Here is an 18,633-nt window from a genome sequence, read left to right as displayed (position 1 = left end):
ACTCAACACCACAGGTAGTTAGATTCAGTGAGGTTGGTTCACTCAACACAACAGGTAGTTATATGCAGTGAGCTGGGTTCACTGAACAATAAAGGTAGTTTAGAACAATAGTGTAGTGAAGGTGTTTAGCACTCAAAGCTTTAGGTTTATCACTGTATACAGGCAGCACTTGCTAAGCCAACAGCACTGGAGCAAGTCTGTCAGTGACCACCCAGCCAGCCACACAAGCAAGGAAGATCTGTCTCATCATGCCAGCCCTCCTTATTACACAGGGGGGCTGGCGAGGGTTCCCTTCTGTGATTGGGTGCCAGGGCATAGGCTGGGAGGCCTCTGATTGGCTCAATGAGGTCAGGTGGGGCTGGGCAGAGTTCCCCTCTGTGATTGGTTGCTAGGGCTTCTGCTGGGAGCCCTCTGATTGGCTCAATGACATCAACTCCCTTGTTACAGTACCCGAATCTGGATATCCGTCAGATATCCGCGGGTATCCGGATTATGCGGCCAGATACCCGCATAGAGCTATCCGGATATTGGCCCAGGTATCCGGAATCCGGATCCGACCCGGATAGCGGAAAATGATCGGATACCCAGGTTAATCCGGGTACCCGGGATCTGGTTGAGCATCCCTGATTTTAAATCTTAATTTACACTACCATTTGACACAACACAAGAAATGCTAACATGAACACGACCTTCCTTTATAAAGCTCCAACATATTTGGCAACCTTATTATTATTTATTTCCTGTATTTTCATAGCATCAGCATGTTGTGCACAAAGCCAGATCAATACTTTTTGTGCCTCTAGGCCAGTGATCTGCAAACTTGGCTCTCCAGCTATTAAAGGACAACTGAAGTGAGAAATATATGGACACTGCCATATTTATTTCCTTTTTTTACAATCCCAGTTGCCTGGCAGTTCTGCTGGTCTATTAGGATGCAATAGTGTCTGAATAATGCCAGAAACAAGCATGAAGCTAATCTTACAGATCTGACAATAATGTCAGAAAAAACTGATCTGCTGCATACTTGTTCAGGGTCTATGGCTAAAAGTATTAGAGGCAGAGGATCAACAGGATAGCCAGGCAACTGGTATTACTTAAAAGGAAATAAAATTGGCAGCCTCTATATCCCTCTTGCTTCAGTTGTCATTTAAGGAAATATCACAGTCATGATTCATAAAGGCAAATGCATTGTGGGAGTTGTAGTTCCTTAAAGTGAACCTCCGGACAAAAAAATCGACTCAGCAGCACTGAAAAGGCTTGGTGTTTATTTAACAGTTTCACAGCATCAGAACTTTGTTTCTCTTATACAAGCCTCATTTTTAGCTGCACAGAAGAAAACTGCCCAGGCTTTTTTCCCCTGATGCTGTGCAAAGCATGATGGGATTTCTGATGTTGTTGTTCTCATTCTGCTGTTTTGGTGCATTTTTTTTTTTGGCATTTTGAATTTGACATTTGAAGCCTAGCGTGTGCAGCTGGGAGGGGTAATCAGGACACAGGACAGTTGGAACTGTGTCTCCTGCTCCTTGTCACCTCCTTTCAACCAAAAAGATGGCTGCCCCCATGACAAAGATGGCAGCCCCCATGAATCACAAACATTTGCCTGTTCTTTTAAAACAGGGTGGGTAAGAGATTATATTACCTATCTATTCTAATTAACATAACTAATGTAACTTAATGACACTATGTTTGTTTAGACTGAAGTTCCCCTTTAACAGCTGGAGAGCCAAGTTTGCAGATCACTGCTCTAGGGCAAGTATATTGGAACTCCCCTTTCTTGTGCAGCAGCACCACTCCCATTCCATGTCCAGCCCCCTCTTCCCTGTGTATCATCCATGTACAGCAGCCCCTCCCATTCCATGTGCAGCCCCCTCTCCCATGTGTAACATCCATGTATAGCAGCCCCCTCCCATTCCTCGGGTAGCCCCCTCCCATTCCATGTGCAGCCCCCTCTTCCCTGTGTATCATCCATGCACAGCAGCCCCCGCCCATTCCATATTCAGCCCCCTCTTGCATGTGTATCATCTATGTACAGCAGCCCCTCTCTTTGAGCATCACTTTAAATTTTCATGAACTGATCCCCATTTGCACCCTCCTCTTTTAAATGTAACAACCCCTCTTTCATGTACAGGTGCCCCCTGGGCTGCAGCCGCTCAAGGCCCAGGCCATTGTGGTATTTCCAGAAATCCAACCCCGGTTGTGCATAGTTTTAAAGAGACACTGTACTCTCGTTTTTTTACTTTATTTTCTTCTTCAGCCTTCTTCAGCATTATATTCTAAGCTGCATCGCCGCCTCCCTGTGGCAGGAGTTATTTATAGTCATGAAATTGACCTGCTAAGTTCCACAGGTCGCATCATTTTGCCCTAGATACAAGTGCCCTACTTACATAAATAAGTAGACATGTGTAATATAAACAATAATGAGGCAGCTGCGGTGAACAGCGCTACCACCGCAGCTACCTCTGCCTCCTTGCCTAGCAATGTCCCTCGGGCATCTAGCACGCCAAGGACGGGTCTCTCTGCCGCACATAGGGTTGCATTAGCTCGTGCGCCACAGGCAGGACTTTATGCGGGGAGGAGGCGCGTCAGCTGACCGGCAGGTCGGCTGACGTCAGAGGGCACGCTTGCCGCTTCCTATTGGCTGACTTGCGTGGGCGTGCCTCAGGGTCTCCTCTGCTTCTTAAGCACGGTGAAGTCACTCGCAACTTGTCTGCTGTTGCGAATACTTCGTGTTAGCGCTCAGAACTTTGATAGCTATAATTATAAATCATTGAAGACTGTATTATTATCTGTGTATGACTCTGGCTTGTTCTGTCTACTCTTTCGCTTAACGCTTCTGTACTTTAGCCCATCTGATCCTGTTGCCGTCGGCAACTTGCCGACTCTGCCTGTTTACCTTTTTGCCTCTGCCTTCTGATTTTGTACTTTATCTGCCTGTCTGTTGCCAACCCGATTAGTCTGACCACTCTACTCTCACCAGTGAGCCCTTGTCACTGGTGAGGAGCCGCTGTACTGTTAGTACCCATCAGCTCCTCTGGTGAGGTATCTCTAAACCCATCAGTACATACTGTTGCACCAAGCACCTATGTTTGTATTTAGCTATCACATCAGTTGCTTGCTATACTTGCATTATTGGTGATTCTGCTGATCATCACATAATCAGGAATAGTGTCTGGATTATTGGTGATACTGCAGATCACCTAATAATCAGACATCTGTTACTTGCTGACACCTATCATTACAAAACAGCAGACCAGAAATGTTTATGGATTCACTGTGCAGCCAGGTCGAAGTCTTGACCACGGCCGTTAATGAGTTAACCAAAACAGTCAATGCACAACAGACACAGATCAATCAGTTGTCTGAGGTTGTACGGACCCTCCAGGCTCCGGCTGCATCAGTGCCATCCCCTGTAGTTATGGAGCCTAGAATGCCCCTCCCTGAAAAGTTTTCAGGGCACAAGTCTGATTTCCAGAATTTCAGGAGCCGTTGCCTTTCTTATTTTGAGATAAGACCTATTTTGTCAGGTTCTGAGAGCCAAAGGGTAACCTTTATAAAAACTTTATTATCAGGGGATTCACAGACATGGGCCTACAGTCTTCCTAGTGGTCACCATGCATTGTCTTCTGTGCAGGAATTTTTTAAAACCATGGCAATCATATATGACGATCCTGATATCGCAGTTACTGCTGAGAGGAAACTTTAGTTCCTCCGGCAAGGACACAACACTGTGGAGACCTATGCCGCAGAATTCAGAAGGTGGGCTGTGTCGGCTAGATGGGGACAGTTTGCTTTACTGGATTGTTTTTTAACTGGTCTATCAGATCCAGTGTCTGACGTGATGCTTAGTCATCCTGAACCTAAGACAGTTGACGAGGCAATCTCACTAGCAGTGAAAATTGATCGCCGCATCCGCTATCAAAAGCAAACTCGTGGTAGATACTCAGTGAGGCCTGTTCCCATCGCCTCTCCCTCTTTATCTCCTCCTCAGGATGAGCCAATGCAGATCGGACATTCAAAGTTATCTGAGGTAGAGAAAAACTGGAGACGGACGGAGAGGCTTTGTTTGTACTGTGCCGAAAAGGGTCATTTGGTACAAAACTGCCCTAAGAAGTCGGAAAACTCTGCCGCCTAGGTGTAGCTAGAGGTACTACCCTAGGCGAGCCAGTTTTACCTCTACCTGATAAACACTTACTACTCCCTTGTTCTATTACCTGGGAAGACCAAGTTTTGTCTACCCAGGCATTTATAGACTCGGGTTCTACAGCCAATTTTATTGATTTTGATTTTGTTAAGAAATGGGGGATACCACTTGTTCCTCTAGACAGGCAAATTTTTTTCACAGCAGTCGATGACTCCCCATTACAGGGCAGGCAGGCTCTTTCACAGACTCCAGTTCTCTTGTTTCATGTGGGGGTGTTACACAGGGAAAAATTACAGTTTTTTATACTTAAAATGGCCACTTCCACTGTGATCCTTGGTATGCCGTGGCTACAAAAACACTCCCCTCAGATAGACTGGAGCTCCGGCCAGTTGTCAAGCTGGTCTCCCTTTTGCCATCATCATTGTATGGAGAGAGTTGCTGTATGTGCCACCAAGGTTCAGCGGGAAGGGTGTACCCCCACAGTATGCTGAATAAACTGATGTGTTTTGTCCTAAGTCAGCAGACAAACTTCCTCCTCACAGGAGTTTTGACTGCCCTATTGAACTGAGACCAGGTTGTATGCCCCCTAGAGGTCATTTGTATAATCTTTCTGGTCCTGAAAAACTCACCATGCAGGATTACAACTTCTAAGTCTCCGGCCGGAGCAGGATTCTTTTTTGTACAGAAAAAGGATGGTGGGCTTTGCCCGTGTATCGATTACAGGGAATTGAATAAAATGACCAAAAAAAATTACTACCCACTCCCTTTAATTGACAATTTTTTCTCCCAAATTACTGATGCATTACACTGCTGTTATTGCTATGCTCATCAAAATAGATGCAGGATGATTTTATTAACCCTGTGTTCCCCCTTATTACCCTCCCCCCCTACCCAATACCCACCCTTCTTGTCCTCATATACAGATGATTGCACATCGCATGTTCCCCTTTTTGCAAATAAGCTCCTCATCAGGTACACCACTTGCTCATTTGCTGGTTGCACATTCCAACTCAGATTACTCTGCCTCCCATTTTTACGCTTTACCAAAAGAAGCTACCAATCTTCTACAGACAACCAGTAAATGATCAAGTCTTTACTTTCTGACATTTTGTAACTTTATTATAATACACTGTTTATATACTATACCACTATGGTCAATTGTTAATAGTTTAGGTTGCACTCACTTTCCTGCCGGCCAGCAAAAGTTAGCCTCTTTTGGCTTTTATTACGGTGATGATTCAGTACAGTGGCTGCTACCCACTCCTTCCTTGTACTTCCCCACTCCCCATTTTTAATATAGTCGCTGGGCATCTACTAACAGTCCGATACTTTTGTCTAGCCAGCAGGGCAGTCGGTCAACACATGTTTCCCCAATGTTCTCTTTAAGGTTCCCCTCCACCTGGAACCCTTCTCTCATTGAGCTTGTTTTGATTTTGGCCTACATTTGGCCAAATTCTCAGACCTCCTCGACCTCCAGGCACACTGTCAGTCACTTTTCTCAGGGTCCTTTTCTCCCTCCCTCCTTTGGCTCAAGTTCCCTTCCTTTTCTCGTCTTCCTCTACTCCTCCTTTATTCTCTGTCCTCCACCCCCCCCCCCCCCCCTTCTTTTTCTCTTTTTTCCTTTTTTTTTGGTCTCCAGGCTCACAGTCATACATTCTTGGATTTTCTACCACCTTAACCCTCTATGAATCCCCACACATTTAAAATGTTCTCGCACAATGTCCAGGGCTTCGGATTCCCTCATAAACGCTCCAAAGCCTTCACTTACTACAAAGCCTGTCAAGCAGATGTGGTCTGTTTACAAGAAACTAGATTAGACCAGTCCTCCAGCCCTAGGTATTTAAGTCGACATTTCCCCTCGGCGTACTTTGCCTGTGCCCGCACCAAAGTCAGAGGCGTTATCATTGCCTTCAGGAAGAACTTCCTGTTTATCTGCACAAAACAAATTGCTGATCCAACGGTAGATACCTTATATTAATAGGCTAACTGTATTACAGAGATATTACATTTAGCCTCTTATTACGCTCCCAACGCCCACCAATCTAATTTCTACTCTCACTTCCTCCAGGTCCTCACATTACATGGCTCCAGACAAATTATTATGGCTGGTGACACCAACGCCACTCTTAACTCTAAGATGGACAGACAGAGGAATGTTTCCTCTGCTTCAACTCCTGAAACAGTAGACATACACAGCTCCAAAATTAAGTCACTGCTTGACAAATATGGATACGTAGACGTATGGAGAGAACTGCATCCTACCACCAAGGATTTTACCTTTTACTCCAATGCCCATGACAGCTTCAGTCGTATAGATCACATATTTGTACAGCAGAAATACCTACACTTAGCTCCAGCTGCCAAAATACACACCACCTCATGGTCTGATCACTCACCAATCTCAATCTGCTGCTCATCTTCACTCCCAATAACCAGAGAATTTCATTGGCGTCTCAATGACTCCATGCTTTCCAAGAAGGAGCTAACCAACCAACTTAAGGATAGGATTGAGGAATTCTTTACCGATAATACTGGCTCGGTATCTTCCTCTTTGATCCTATGGGAGGCTCATAAAGCCACCATCAGAGGCACTTTAATTGGAATGGCCAGCACACTTAAGCGACAACGCAATCAGAAAATTACTGATCTGACCTCTAAATTGGAAGATGCTGAGGACACCTGGAAGCAATGCTCCTCTCGTATTAATAGGCTTATTAAAGACAAAATTCGGACTGAGCTAGATCTACTTCTCACCGATCAAGTTGAAAGTCAACTACGGTGGAGGAAACACCATTACTACTATAATGCTAATAAACCCTTAGCCCCGTTAGCTAGACGTCTAAAGAATAAACCCTTACACCCTACCATGTTAAAAGTGTATGATAGCTCCGGTCAAACAACCACCAATCCCCGGAAAATAGTAGACCTATTTGCTAAATTCCTCTCTGACTTATATACTAATACCCCCCCCCCCCCTCTGATAAAACAATCACTGACTTTCTAGATCAAGTGAACCTCCCTAAACTAAATCAGTCTACCACTACCACTCTTAGCGCCACTATCACCGTCCTTGAAGTTTTATCCGCCATCAAGACTCTCAAGACCAATAAAACCCTGGGCCCTGACGGCTTCACTGCCCAATATTTCCAAAAAATAGCACCCCTACTGGCCCCCACCCTAACTCATTGCTACAATGAACTACGGGAGGGAACCCTCCCCCCCCCTCCTCTATGCTAACGGCCTACATCTCCATGATCCCTAAAGTCAAACAAGAGTGTCATGCACTTCATCAATTTCGCCCTATATCGCTCATTAATGTTGACCTCAAGCTCCTAGGGAAAATATTAGCTTTACTTTTAAATAGAGTTCTCCTGGAACTGATCCACCGAGACCAAGTGGGATTCGTCCCAGGCAGGCAGACTGAAGACAGCACTAGACGTGCTATCCTTTTAGCTCACTATCTACATTCCCGTAAGATTCCAAGTGTAGCCCTATCTCTAGACATCTTTAAAGCATTTGGAACCCTCTCATGGAATTATCTGAAACAAGCACTAGATAGATGGGGCTTAGACTCTAACTTTTTGAATTGGATTGGTGGTTTATACTCCTCCCCCACAACCTCAGTATGCTTTGTTGGCCATAGCTCACAAACTTTCTCGATAAAACGAGGTACACGGCAAGGTTGCCCGCATTCCCCCTTGCTGTTCATTTTAGCCCTGGAACCTTTCGCGTGTTTTCTGTGGGATGAAGTTAACATTAAAGGCGTGGAAAGGGTGGGTATCTCACATAAACTTCTAATGTTTGCGGACGACACCTTATTATTTTTAACACAGCCCCATATATCTATCCCAAACGCCCTACGTGCTTTTACGCAGTTTGCCCAGGTTTCGGGTCTAGGAATCAATTTAGCTAAATCTAAGGTTTTAGGCATCTCATTGCCTCAACAGCTTTCCACCCAACTAAAAGAATCATGCTCCTTCACTTGGGTCCACTCCCTGCCATACTTAGGTATCACCCTAACTCCTAATTATGCTTCACTATTTGCCGCTAATTACCCCCCATTACTAAAATCTTTATCTTCACTTACAGACAGCTGGTCCTCTATTCCCCTCTCTTGGTTGGGGAAAATAAACTCGATCAAGATGTCCTTCCTACCCAAACTTTTATATTTCTTTCGCACCCTCCCTGTTAAAGTGCCTAACCACCACCTACGTATCTTTCAACACAGGATACAATCATTTATATGGGGCCGTAAGAATCCCAGAGTCAATAAATCTACTTTATACGCTCACAAATTTGATGGGGGTCTTGGTGTTCCACAGATTTGCTCATACTATTGGGCAGCAACCATCACTTAACTAACCCGTCTATTCCAAACCCATGATACCCCTTTATGGGTCTTTCTCAAAATACCTGATTGTGCTCCTGAACTCCCGAGTACCCTTCTTGGGCTACCTCAGAAAATGCGTCCTCCATCCCTTAGCCCGCCCATGCTCCATAGCCTTCAGGTCTGGGACTCTGTCCGGTACTCGGCTGTTCTCCTCTCTTCCCATCTTCCATTATTACCTCTCATTAACAACCCCCTCTTCACTCCAGGTTTTGATAACCCGTGGCTTTTGGTTGGTGGGAGGCAAAAGGCCTCAGCAGAGTCACACATTTCCTCACCCCCAGGGGAGTATACTCATGGCCCGCCTTACAGAAAAGTTTTCAAGCCCCTCCAAATAAAACAATGGATACAATCTCTCATCCAGAATAAGGATCCCCCCTACAATACTACACCCTACGAAAATATATGTCTACACCGTCCAAACTCAAAAGGGCTAATTTCCACTATCTATGCTTTTCTCACCCGTCCTGCCCGCCCCCACCTTCATGCTTACCTTACTAAATGGGACACGGACCTTCCAGGCACAAGGGACAGGGAAGATTGGCTGGGCATTTGGAGTACAATACCTCGTTGCTCCTCTAATCTACATACGGTTGAGGCACCTTACAAAGTCATGACTCGCTGGTACTTGGTTCCGGCAAGAATAACCAAAGTGTTCCCCTCAGCCAGCCCCTTTTGCTTTCGAGGCTGTAGGACCCTAGGTGACATGATGCACATATGGTGGACCTGCCCCCGCCTGATGAGATTTTGGTGCCAAGTTTATAGGTTGCTCTCAGCTCTCTTCCATACCTCCATTCCTAAAGACCCCTGGCAGGCTCTTCTGCATGGAAAGGTGGAGTCATTGACCTCATCCCAAAATAAATGATCCTCTTTTGTTTTTTTAGCTGCCACTATGACCATGGCCGCCAACTGGAAGAAACCCTCTGTTAACATTAACGAGGTTAAATCTCGACTTAATTCCTTTATGACTAATGAAAAACTATCTAGTATACTAAAGGATACCCATAAAAAATTTCGAAAGATCTGGGATCCCTGGATTCAGCTCGAACATCCACACATGGAAGGTTCTTTGATAACTAGATTGTGAGCCGGGACCACTCTCCTTCACTTCCTCTCTTTTTTCTCCCACCCCCCCCCCCCCTTTTTTTTCTATTTCCCCCTTGGGTTCTCCTTCCCCCTGTAGAGCCAACATTTACGACCTCTTCCCCCGGTGCCTCATCTATCGCTAGACGATGGGCACCAGAGGTCTCAGTTTCTCCTGGTTTTAGGCCAGGACTCCCTCTCCACTGATCCATAGCACACCCCAGATAGTTGGGCTTAGTCCTCTGGAGTGCACTCTCAACTTTCATAAGCTTTTCCCGTGTTCATTGTATACAATTGTCTACATAACTTTTATCACTAATTTTGATTTGATGTACATTTCCTGTTTGAATGTTATGCTGATTGATATTGATTTTCAGCCTTTTCTGTTGTGCTGTATTCCACCCAAAAATTATTTAAAAAATTTCAACAAAATCTTTGAAATACAAATTACTGATGCATGTATCTTCTCTAAACAGGATCTGAGAGGGGCATACAACCTGGTACGCATCAGAGAGGGTGATCACTGATGAATGGAAGACGGCGTTTAACACGGCCGATGGGCACTACGAGTACCTTGTCTGGCCCTTCGGGCTGTGTAATGCTCCTGCCGTCTTCCAGGAACTTGTCAATGAGGTTTTCAGAGAGGTCCTGGGACGGTTTGTTCTAGTTTACCTAGATGACATATTGATTTACTCACAGAATTTGTCAGAACACAGAAAGCATGTGAAGTTTGTCCTGGAGAAACTCAGGCAGAACTGTTTGTATGCGAAACTCGAGAAATGTCTTTTTGAGGTGTCTGAGGTTCCCTTTTTGGCGTATATTATCTCTACTTCCGGTCTCTCCGTGGACCCCAAAAAGGTGTCTGCCATTCTGGAGTGGCCACAGCCCACAGGGCTGAAGGCACTCCAGAGATTTCTGGGCTTTGCCAACTATTATAGAAAAGTTATTAAAGGATTCTCTTCTGTGGTGTCACCCCTCACTGATCTCACCAAAAAAGGGGCAGATACTTACAACTGGTCAGAAGAAGCACATTCTGCCTTCTCATCATTAAAGAGTTTATTCTGCTCCGCCCCTATTTTGCGGCATGTGGATGTCACTTGCCCTTTTATAGTGGAAGTGGATGCATCTGAAATAGGGGTTGGGGCTGTGCTCTCTCAGCACTCTGGTTTCCAAGGCAGATTACATCCTTGTGCCTTTTTTTCGTGTAAATTCTCTCCTGCCGAGAGAAATTACGATATTGGAAACAGAGAACTACTGGCCATCAAACTCGCATTCAAGGAATGGCGTCATTGGCTCGAAGGAGCAGAGCATGCGATTACGGTCTATACAGACCATAAGAATTTGGAATATATTGAGGGGGCCAAGAGGCCCAGTCCCCGACAGGCTCGCTGGTCTTTATTCTTTTCAAGATTCAGATTTATAATTACATACAAGCCAGGAAGCAAAAACGTCAAGGCAGATGCCCTGTCTAGATGTTTTGAGCCTGAGACAGTACAGCCTCCAACCCCGAGAACATCCTGCCCGAGAAGGTTGTTTTAGCAGCCACCAAAACATGGGAAGATTGGTCACTCTTATTGAGACCCTATCAACAAGATGTCCCCGAGGGGAAACCTGATAGGGTTTTATTTGTACCATTGCACTTCTGCCTGCAGATTTTACAGTTATTTCATGCACATAAAAATGCAGGGCTTCCCGGGGTTGCGAGGACTAGTGTTGGGCGAACAGTGTTCGCCACTGTTCGGGTTCTGCAGAACATCACCCTGTTCGGGTGATGTTCGAGTTCGGCCGAACACCTGACGGTGCTCGGCCAAGCCGTTCGGCCATATGGCCGAACTAAGAGCGCATGGCCGAACGTTCCCCGAACGTTCGGCTAGCGCTGTGATTGGCCGAACGGGTCACGTGGTTCGGACCCGAACGCGCTCTGATTGGCCGAACTGTCACGTGGTTCGGGTAAATAAATACCCGAACCACGTCATATCTCCGCCATTTGTCTGTGGGTTTAGCTTTGGGTAGGCAGGCAGGGTAGTTCGCGCTCCAGCCACGCTAGCCAGGGTCCCCCCTGTCATTGTGTCACTGCTGGGAACAGTAGTACACCGCTTGCTCAGCCACACTATATAGCATTCTGTTTACTGCCACTCTGTGTACCTCGCTCAGCCACACTATATAGCATTCTGTTTACTGCCACTCTGTGTCTGCTGGGAATAGTAGTACACCGCTTGCTCAGCCACACTATATAGCATTCTGTTTACTGCCACTCTGTGTACCTCGCTCAGCCACACTATATAGCATTCTGTTTACTGCCACTCTGTGTCTGCTGGGAATAGTGGTACACCGCTCGCTCAGCCACACTATATAGCATTCTGTTCACTGTTCTGTGTCTGCTTGGAATAGTGGTACACCGCTCGCTCAGCCACACTATATAGCATTCTGTTTACTGTTCTGTGTCTGCTGGGAATAGTGGTACACCGCTCGCTCAGCCACACTATATAGCATTCTGTTTACTGTTCTGTGTCTGCTGGGAATAGTGGTACACCGCTCGCTCAGCCACACTATATAGCATTCTGTTCACTGTTCTGTGTCTGCTGGGAATAGTGGTACACCGCTCGCTCAGCCACACTATATAGCATTCTGTTCACTGTTCTGTGTCTGCTGGGAATAGTGGTACACCGCTCGCTCAGCCACACTATATAGCATTCTGTTTACTGTTCTGTGTCTGCTGGGAATAGTGGTACACCGCTCGCTCATCCACACTATATAGCATTCTGTTCACTGTTCTGTGTCTGCTGGGAATAGTGGTACACCGCTCGCTCAGCCACACTATATAGCATTCTGTTCACTGTTCTGTGTCTGCTGGGAATAGTGGTACACCGCTCGCTCAGCCACACTATATAGCATTCTGTTCACTGTTCTGTGTCTGCTGGGAATAGTGGTACACCGCTCGCTCAGCCACACTATATAGCATTCTGTTTACTGTTCTGTGTCTGCTGGGAATAGTGGTACACCGCTCGCTCAGCCACACTATATAGCATTCTGTTTACTGTTCTGTGTCTGCTGGGAATAGTGGTACACCGCTCGCTCAGCCACACTATATAGCATTCTGTTTACTGTTATGTGTCTGCTGGGAACAGTAGTACACCGCTCGCTCAGCCAGAGTATATAGCATTGTGTTTACTGCCACTCTGTGTACACCGCTCAGCCAGACTATATACCATTGTTTACTGACACTCTGTGTACACCGCTCAGCCAGACTATATACCATTGTTTACTGCCACTCTGATTCTGCTGGGAACAGTAGTACACCGCTCGCTCAGCCAGACTATATACCATTGTTTACTGACACTCTGTGTACACCGCTCAGCCAGACTATATACCATTGTTTACTGCCACTCTGATTCTGCTGGGAACAGTAGTACACCGCTCGCTCAGCCAGACTATATAGCATTGTGTTTACTGCCACTCTGTGTACACCGCTCAGCCACACTATATAGCATTGCGTACTCTGCCAGTCAGTGTGTATATTGCTGGGATCAGTAATACTCCACTCACCGTCAACCACTTTATGAGCTCAACATGAGTTCCCCAGAGACCTCCGCTGTGAGCAGCACTCCCAACAACAGCAACAGCCAACGCCCCACGCAAGCTATAACATCCACCCCAGCAGCCAGTGGTCAGCAGCAGCCCTCCCCGGAGGAGAACGTTGTGTCCATCAGTCCGTCGCCAGAGCGATTAATGAGGGCTGCCATTGAGGAGATGATGGGGCCTGATGTGGAGGAGGAGGTCTGGCTCAGGCCAGCATCCCAAGTTAATGTTGAGGACGATGAGGGGTCTGTGTCTGGGGATGTTGGGGTGGCAGAGGTGGTGGGTGGGTCAGACTCAGGAGAAGAGTTGTATGATGAGGATGATGATCGGGACCATCTGTATGTGCCTCAGAGTCCGACCCCGGAAAACATGTTGTATCGTGTGTTTAGGTACTAAAATCTGCGTTCCCTCCCAGTAGTGTTGGGCGAACAGTGTTTGCCACTGTTCGGGTTCTGCAGAACATCACCCTGTTCGGGGTGACTATATAGCAGACTATATAGCATTGTGTTTAATGCCACTCTGTGTACACGGCTCAGCCACACTATATAGCATTGTGTTTACTTCCACTCTGTGTCTGCTGGGAACAGTAGTACACCGCTCACCCGCCACTGTATAGCATTGTGCTCTGTGTCACTGCTGACAATAGTGGTACACCGCTCACCCACCACTGTATAGCATTTCTGTACTGCCACTGTACTGCTGCCAGTCAGCGTGTACTTTAAGGATAAGTGAAATGAGGAAGAAATCCGGTGAAAGAGGGAGGGGCAAGGGAAGAGGTGTTTCCCCTGACGGTTCACGTACAGGCCACAGGGGAGCACCCAAGAAAACCCACTCAATACTGCCCATGTTGTCCAGGACAACAACCCTCACAGATCCAAAAGAACAGGACCAGATAATTACTTGGATGACCTCTCAAGCGTCCAGCAGTGGGTTAAGCAGCACCAGCACATCACGCACGAGGTCCGAGTCCTCAGCCAGTTAAAGTCTGGGCTTTCTTTGAAGACTGCACTGAGGATGTTACCATGGCGATTTGCAAGGTGTGCAAGACCCGCCTGAGCAGGGGGAAAAGTATTAACAACCTCTCCACCACCAGCATGAGCCGCCACATTCTATCCAAACATCCCACTCTGTGGGCAAACGCGGCAGGACAGGGTACCACCAGCAACACTGCCTCCCTTGGGTTCACCAGACTCACCACCAGACCCGCCTCAGCAGCAGCAGTAGCCCAGCCATTGCGTGGTTCACAACATTCACAAACATCAGACGATGCTGACACTGTCACTTTCCGGACTAGTGCTCTTGAGGTCTCCCAGTGTTCATCAAACACAACAACCAACAGCCCTTCGGTGTGCAGCGCTACGGTTGAGTTGTCTGTCTCTGAGATGTTTGAGCACAAGAGGAAATTGCCAGCAAATGACCCCCGGGCCGTGGCAGTAACAGCCAGCCAGCATAGCCAAGCTTCTGGCCTGCGAAATGCTGCCATATCGAGTGGTGGAGACAAACAGCTTCAAGGGCATGATGTCAGTGGCCATCCCACGTTACGTGGTTCCCAGCCGCTACCACTTTGCGCGCTCTGCAGTGCCTGAGTTGCATGAGCACGTGGTCAGCTAAATAACCCGAAGCTTGAAGAATGCCGTTGCCTGCAAGGTTCACCTCACCACTGACACCTGGACGAGTGCGTTCGGCCAGGGTCGATACATCTCCCTTACCGCGCACTGGGTGAACCTTGTGGAGCCTGGCAGCGATTCCTCACCTGCTACGGCGCGGGTGTTGCCCACGCCGCAAACAGCTGGATAACAACAGCAGCACCTACCTCTCTGACTCCTTCTCCTCCAACGCATCTCAAAGCTGTACCTCATCCGGAAATGCTAACCCAGCACCAGCAGCAGTAGGATCGTGGAAGCAGTGCAGCACAGCTGTTGGCATGCGTCAGCAAGCGTTGCTGAAGCTGATCTGCCTTGGGGATAAGCAGCACACAGGGGAGGAAATTTGGAGGGGAATAAAGGAACAGACGGATTTGTGGCTGGCACCGCTGGACCTGAAACCGGGCATGAAGCTAGACACCTGGCACGAACTGGCAATGTACGCAATAGAGGTGCTGGCTTGCCCGGCAGCCAGCGTTATGTCGGAACGCTGTTTCAGTGCTGCCGGAGGCATCATCACAGATCGGCGTATCCGCCTCTCCACAGAAAATGCAGACCGTCTGACTCAAATTAAAATGAATCAATCCTGGATTGGAAACGACTACGCAACACTCCTGGACCCCAACCAAGTAACATGACCGATGAACATCTGGGATGGTTTAGCGTTTCCGGTCCCTGTTTATTGAACCTCTCATCTGTATTACATTTATGACTGCATGGCGGCAAAAAGCATTGCTGCTATATCCGCACGCTTTTTGTCCTCATGCAAGGCCTGGGTTGTTGTGTCTCACAAAGCGTGGCCTTCTCCTCCTGCGCCTCCTCCTGTTCCATCACGTGTGCTGCTGCTGCTGCTGCTGCTGCTGGGTTACCGTTGCCGGTCCCTGTTTATGGAACCTCTTATCTTTATTACATTTATGACTACATGGCGGTACAAAGCATGCTATCCGCACGCTTTTTGTCCTCATGCAAGGCCTGGGTTGTTGTGTCTCACAAAGCGTGGCCTTCTCCTCCTGCGCCTCCTCCTGTTCCATCACGTGTGCTGCTGCTGCTGCTGCTGCTGCTGGGTTACCGTTGCCGGTCCCTGTTTATGGAACCTCTTATCTTTATTACATTTATGACTACATGGCGGTACAAAGCATGCTATCCGCACGCTTTTTGTCCTCATGCAAGGCCTGGGTTGTTGTGTCTCACAAAGCGTGGCCTTCTCCTCCTGCGCCTCCTCCTGTTCCATCACGTGTGCTGCTGCTGCTGCTGCTGCTGCTGGGTTACCGTTGCCGGTCCCTGTTTATGGAACCTCTTATCTTTATTACATTTATGACTACATGGCGGTACAAAGCATGCTATCCGCACGCTTTTTGTCCTCATGCAAGGCCTGGGTTGTTGTGTCTCACAAAGCGTGGCCTTCTCCTCCTGCGCCTCCTCCTGTTCCATCACGTGTGCTGCTGCTGGGTTAGCGTTGCCGCGTGGTCCCTGTTTATTGAACCACTTATCTTATTACATTTATGACTGCATGGTGGTACAAAGCATGCTATCCGCACGCTTCTTGTCCTCATGCAAGGCCTGGGTTGTTGTGTCTCAAAGCGTGGCCTTCTCCTCCTGCGCCACCCTCCTCCTGTTCCATCACGTGTGCTGCTGCTGGGTTAGCATTACCGGTCCCTTTTCCTGGAACCTCTTATATGTATTACATTTATGACTGCATGCCGACAAAAAGCATGTTACCTGTGCAAAGAAAACAGACATTTCCCGCATTTAAAAGACAGTTTTCCCTTTGAAACTTTAAAATCGATTTTCTCAAAAACTATAAGCTCTTTTTGCTAAATTTTTTCTTGTACCCACTCCCAAGGTGCACATACCCTGTAAATTTGGGGTATGTAGCATGTAAGGAGGCTTTACAAACCACAAAAGTTCGGGTCCCCATTGACTTCCATTATGTTCGGAGTTCGGGTCGAACACCCGAACATCGCGGCCATGTTCGGCCTGTTCGGCCCGAACCCGAACATCTAGATGTTCGCCCAACACTAGCGAGGACACAGGATTTGCTCTCTAGGTGTGTGTGGTGGCCATCTCTGGCCCTAGACTGTAGGGAATTTGTGAGAGATTGCTCAGTCTGTGCCAGAAACAAACCTTCTAGACAGGCTCCTGCAGGTACACTCCAGTGCCTAAGGAACCGTGGGCCAACTTATCCATGGTCCGAGGGAAAAACTGTGGTAGTCGACAGGTTCAGCAAAATGGCTCATTTTATCCCTCTGGATGGATTACCCTCTGCTCAAGAGCTGGCAGATCTCTTCATTCAGCACATTTTCCGTTTACATGGTATACCGGAGAATGTGGTGTCAGATAGGGGAGTCCAGTTCGTGTCTAAGTTCTGGCGAGCCTTCTGTCATCACTTAGGAATGAATCTGTCATTTTCATCTGGCTACCACCCACAAACCAATGGTCAAACAGAAAGGGTTAATCAGTCATTGGAACAGTTCATTGGGTGCTATGTGGCTGATGCTCAATTGAAATGGGCAAAGTTTCTGCCTTTTGCAGAATTTGCGCACAACAATTTGAAAAGCACCTCATCTGGCTTTTCTCCCTTCCAGGTGGTCTCGGGGAGATCTCCCAAATTTTCCCCATTGCCAGTGGTGTCTTCTCCGTTCCCTGCTCTGGAAGTTTGGCAGGGATCTTTGAAGGAGATTTGGACTATAGTCAAAAGTAATCTAGAGAAGGCTTTCCTGACTCAGAAAAAGCAGGCGGATAGGAAGCATTCCGTAGAATGGAAATTTGTGCCAGGGGATATGGTATGGGTTTCTACCCGGCATCTGGTGCTGAAACAACCCTCAGCGAAGTTAGGCCCCAGATTTATAGGCCCATACCCTGTATCCAAAAAGATTAATGATGTGACTTATGTGATCGCGCTGCCATCTATTATGAGAGGTGTGAAGTCTTTCCATGTGTCTTTGTTGAAGCCGGCTGTGCATGTGGATTCCCCCCCCCCCCCTCCCCCCTGTGGTGATTGATGGAGAACCTGAATATGAGATTGAGCAGATATTGTATTCTTGTTGGGTGCGCAACTCTGTACAGTACCTTGTTCACTGGAAGGGGTATGGGCCTGAGGAGAGATCTTGGGTGCCGGGTCATCGCATGCATGCTGAGGAGTTGAGACGGAAATTTCATGATTTGCATCCTGAGAAGCCGTGCAGGACGTGTCCGGAGTATACGCCTCAAGGGGGGGGGGGGTACTGTAATAAACAATAATGAGGCAGCTGCGGTGAACAGCGCTACCACCGCAGCTACCTCTGCCTCCTTGCCTAGCAATGTCCCCGCACCTCGGGCGTCTAGCACGCCGAGGACGGATCTCTCTGCCGCACATAGGGTCGCATAAGTGCGTGCGCGCGCTTACAGGCAGGACCTTTATGCGGGGAGGAGGCGCGTCAGCTGACTCTACACAGTCAGCAGACACATGGTAGCCAATCAGGTTACCATCCCTCCTGCCCCCCTTTATAAAAGGCATCTGAGTCAGCCATGATCTCGCTCTGTGTGCTGCAGTAATAGTGAGAGAAGGGAGAGAGTTGCTGCAGAGATTAGGGAAATCTTAGTTGTTAGGCTTGTTAGTTGTTAGTTGTAGCTGTTGTTAGGCTTGTTAGCTTGCTCCTTGCTGATACTTAAAAAGCACCCCAAAACAGCTCTTTTGAGAGCTAATGTTCTTGTGTTGTTTTTTTTTTTTTTTTCTGGCCCACTGACACTTGCATATACAGCCCTGTCAATCGCAGCTGGCCCTTGCTAATTGCTATTCTGTGCTAGGTCCAGCACATTCA

This window comes from Hyperolius riggenbachi, chromosome 3 (genome assembly GCF_040937935.1).
Source record: "Hyperolius riggenbachi isolate aHypRig1 chromosome 3, aHypRig1.pri, whole genome shotgun sequence".
Lineage (NCBI taxonomy): Eukaryota > Metazoa > Chordata > Amphibia > Anura > Hyperoliidae > Hyperolius > Hyperolius riggenbachi.
The sequence above is the reverse complement of the archived record's forward strand: the minus strand, read 5'-3'. Positions refer to the sequence as shown.